The sequence below is a fragment of the Pinus tabuliformis genome, chromosome 9, assembly GCF_031772625.1.
Source record: "Pinus tabuliformis cultivar Carrire ecotype Pingquan chromosome 9, CPIR1, whole genome shotgun sequence".
NCBI classification, from domain to species: domain Eukaryota; kingdom Viridiplantae; phylum Streptophyta; class Pinopsida; order Pinales; family Pinaceae; genus Pinus; species Pinus tabuliformis.
This window is the reverse complement of record NC_142307.1, coordinates 17,273,554-17,278,175: the sequence shown is the minus strand read 5'-3', so window position 1 is coordinate 17,278,175 and position 4,622 is coordinate 17,273,554. Positions and strand designations below refer to the sequence as shown.

At 36.1% G+C, this 4,622-nt stretch overlaps 1 pseudogene; it reads left to right on the top strand.

Moving 5' to 3' along the window:
• Window positions 1–1,441: 1,441 nt before the first annotated feature.
• Window positions 1,442–2,812, top strand: LOC149146896 (uncharacterized; annotated as a pseudogene).
• Window positions 2,813–4,622: the final 1,810 nt, after the last annotated feature.

Here is a 4,622-nt window from a genome sequence, read left to right as displayed (position 1 = left end):
CCGAAAATCACCGCCTTAGGGTTCTCCACAGTTCTTCAAAGACCCTGCTAAAATGCTCATGAAACTACTGCTGGAATGGGAATGGAAATGCCTTGCCCAAGCAAGCACTCGAAGTCCCCTCGGGCTAAGGGTGAGATCTCCGAACGGAGACACTCAATGCACTAAACAATGCTGAAGACAACGAGTATGCTCTAAGTCGAAATGACTATCACAAATGCTCATAACCGGAATGATCAAAATGAGGGGGATCCTTTCTCTTTCATAGCCTTTACCTCTCTTAATCCCAAGGCTCACCTCACCTCCTCCTCTGTGATTCCCCTCTTGCCACGTGTTCCTTTCCTCCTGCGCAGTTCCTCCATGTCTATGAGTGGGCTCCATTACAAATAACTATAGAAGGCAAAAATTGAACAAAATCGAATATTCCAATTAGCCATGGCTAATTAGTAATATTACACAAAACAATCCATCTCCGTCATACATCTTCACCAAAGCACTTGGAAGAGAAAATCTTGAACCATTAAGAATGATGCTTGGACTCACGAACATCCCTTAAGATTAACGGGGGAATGTTGACACCTAATTATCAGCATTGGGTGAATACAATGTAAATAAATAATAAGTAATATAAACAGTCATCGCGAGGTCAAGTGAAGAGTCTCTCCATCATGTATATAATCAAGATCAAAAGGATATATACCAATCAATTTTTCTTTGAGGAGTTACTGGACTCACAAATAGCATGGGGGAAAATTTTGCCATATTACTTAATGTAATATGGATCACAAAAACCTAAATTCAAATAATAAAAATCTAATTATACATGGTTAATCTAGTTATATTCACTTCGAGATGAAAACATGGTAGTGTTGTGTTGTTTCATCAATCTTTGTAATTGCCTTAGTCTAAAAATTATGATTATTTACGCTAAAAGTTATGGAAATTCTAGCTATATTTTGAAAAAATTAGACAGGGATCTTTGTAAATCCAAGTAAACCCTGTCAAAATTCATAATTTTAAGTTCCCTATAAATTTTTGATGGTGCTGAATCTATTTCCACCATAAAAAAGCATGAATCAAATTCAAACACTGCATCACAATATTTTTTGAAATGTTTTTAGCCAACCACTTTTAACTAGCAATTCCTCAGCCTCTTTTATTAAAATTGTAAGTAAACATGAAAATTTATAGAAACATCTTCAATTATGTTTCCTGTGAATACGCTGCTAATTTTTTTTATCGCTCTCTCATGACAAAGTAATAACAATCGCTATCCGTTTCAATTGATGTGAAGGGTCGTTTAATGTTCTTGGCCCCACTCGTCCTCCTAAGCCACCTCAATAACCTCTGAGATCAATATATGGCTGATCTGCAAGCTTTCAATATACTGGTCATCTGAAGGACGTCTGAGAGAATTTTTGCTGTGGATCTGTAGAGGTGGAACATGGGTGGGGCTCCGTGGTGTGAGAAAATGGGGTTAAAGAAGGGCCCCTGGACTCCTGAAGAGGATCAAATTCTCGTCAATTACATTCTCAACATGGGCATGGCAATTGGCGTGCCGTTCCCCAACTCGCTGGTCTGTAATTAATATAAATATACTTTCTGATATTCTCATTTATGTTTACAAAGTATTTCCATTTATATAAACTTCAATTTTGTAATATGCAGGGCTTCCTCGTTGCAGTAAGAGCTGTCGATAAAGATGGATGAATTAACTGAGACCTGATATCAAGCGAGGTTCTTTTACAGAAGAGGAAGGGTGGACTATCGTTCAGTTGCATGGAATTTTAGGTAGCAGGTAACAAATAAACAAAATAATTATTCCATATTCTCACGATGGAATACTTTGGCCAATTTATTTATTTGTGTGATGGTTTCAGATGGTCTGTGATAGCTTCCAACCTGCCGGGGAGAACAGATAACGAGATTAAGAATTTCTGGAATTCCAAGCCGAAGAAGCGTTTGTTGAAGATGGGACTCGATCCCTCGACACATAAGGCCATAGAAGAAAGCAACCCCAATGCTCCACACGAGTACAAGACCTGGGCTGTGAGGAGGCACAAGGCACAGTGGAAACGACGCAGAAGCTCGCCTCTCGAGGGAATCACTGATTATGTCCTACCACACCAATGGCATTACAGTGGAAATGACAACAATGCCTAACAATAATCCACCGGCTGATTATTTCTTGAAGATGTGGAATTCAGAAGCTGGTAAGGCTTTCAGGAAGGAGAATCATTATCCGAGTGGAGATGGAGACGATCCCCTTTTATCGTCAGTTTTATCGTCATTGCACCCAGTTGATAATGATAATGACGTTGAGAAGAACAACACCTCCCAACAATGCAATTCTGCATCATTTGAGTGGATCAGGGACTGCAATGTGGAACTAGGTTTACCAGAGCTTCCCCTGGATCAGGGACTGCAATGTGGAACTAGGTTTTCGAGAGCTTCCCCTAGGTTTTTCAGGAAGGAGAATCATTCTCCCAATGGAGGAGGAGACGATCCCCTTTTATCGTCAGTTTTATCTTCATTGCACCCAGATGATAATGATAATGACGCTGAGAAGGACAACACCTCCCAACAATGCAATTCTCCATCATTTGAATGGATCGGGGACTGCAATGTGGAAACTCCTAAAGTACCTTCATTTGTAGCTAATATGACAAAAGATAAGGCCACCGAGGAACTAGGTTTTCTGGAGCTTCCTCTGGATTTCCTTGATACTGATGACAACAATGCTAACATTCAGTCAGAATTGAGAAAGGGTTTTCAGCAGCAGGCTGCTTCACCATTGCCCGAATTACTTGAATAGGATTACTGGAGCAACGTGTCGTTTATTGCTCACGCATATGCATTCTAAGAGCATACACTTAGAAATCTCACTTTTCTTCTTGGGCATAATTCTGGGATATTTAAGGAATCTGCAATTTTGCCTGTGCATCTGCATTATAAGAGCATACACTTAGAAATCTCACTTTTCTTCTTTATCGTAATTCTGAGATATTTATCGACACATCTAACTTTTCTTCTCGGTCATCATTCTGTGATATTTACTCAATCTGCAATCTTGCTCGTGCATCTGCATTCTAAGAGCATACACTTATATATCTCACTTTTCTTCTTTATCATAATTCTGACATATTTATGGAATCTGCTATCCACATAAGATGCGGTCAGGAATTATTTTTGAAGTTTGAGCTTAAACTCTATGCATTACTTCTGGTATCTTTCTAATGGTATTTCTTTCATCATCATTTTTCCTACTTTGTCATTGCTATAGGAAAGATTAGATTTAATTCGCAACAAAATATAAATATTTGTGTGGAAATTAGATTTATATATATATATTTTGACATTTAAGTAAAGTCATTAAGAATAAAATTAACTTCTGTTTCTATATTTCTTTTGTTAAGGTAGCCAAAATGACTTTCCTGTTGGTTCTCTCATATATATAAATTCAATAATGGATCATATTTCTAGAAGCATTGGCTTTGGTTGTTACTAAACACAATTCAAAACACAATCCATATATAAATTTATATTTATCTTGAATGGAAAGAGGTTAAACAATTGAACTCAATTTTGAACTTATGTTGATTTTATAGTTGTCAAACAACTGATCTCCCTTGATTATCAGATTTCTGGATTTTTGCTAGAAATAGTAAACTTTTCCTTCTTGAAAAAGTATATTATAATAAATAATTATGGCATTTTTATGTTCTTGCTTCATATCTGTTAAGATTCCCTTCAACCAAATTGCTTGATATATTGTTATTGTTGTTGACTCCAACTTAATTGGTTGAATCCTAATTTATGTTTACACTACTTTGAAGGACATGTAACCAATCAATCAATTAAGCATTATCTTCAACACTCCCTTAACACTCTTAATGAGGTGATTCCAAAAATGAAGCTTCTCTTTAAGTAGTGCTTTGGTAAATGTAGCAAGTTGATCATTTCTTTTACAAAACCTTATTTCAAATTTTCCTTTTACCACACAATCCCATACCAAATAATATTTGATTCAATATGTTTGGTGCTACTATGAAACACTAATTTTTTTACTTATTGCAATGGTAGATAGGTTAAACAACTATGGCATCATGTTCTTCTTGCTTCAGATCTATTAGGATTCTCTTCAATCAAATTGCTTCACATGTTGTTATTGTTGTTGTTGCAATGCACTTGCCTTTGTAGAAGATACTGAAATAGTTGTTTGTTCCTTTGAAAACCTTGATACCTAATCCTAGGCCAAAAACATAAGTTGAAGTACTTTTTCTAACATAAAGAAATCCAACTCAATCACTATTTGTATAAACAAGCAACCCAAAATTATCTATTGAATTATACCAAATACCAAATTTTTCTTTTCCACTTAGATAACTCAAAATTCTTTTTGTTGTTCCAAAATGAATCTTACTTGGACTTGCATGATTCTAGAAATCAAACTTAATGGCTACATAAAATAGGTCTAGTGGTAGTAAGATACATAAGAATCTCCATCAACATTTTCTTCATGTATAAGAGACTCAACATCTTCTTCTGTGCTTTCATTTGGAAGAAGAGTTCCACCAACATGCCACACATGATATCTTAAATTCCTGTAATTTTCAATGATTGTT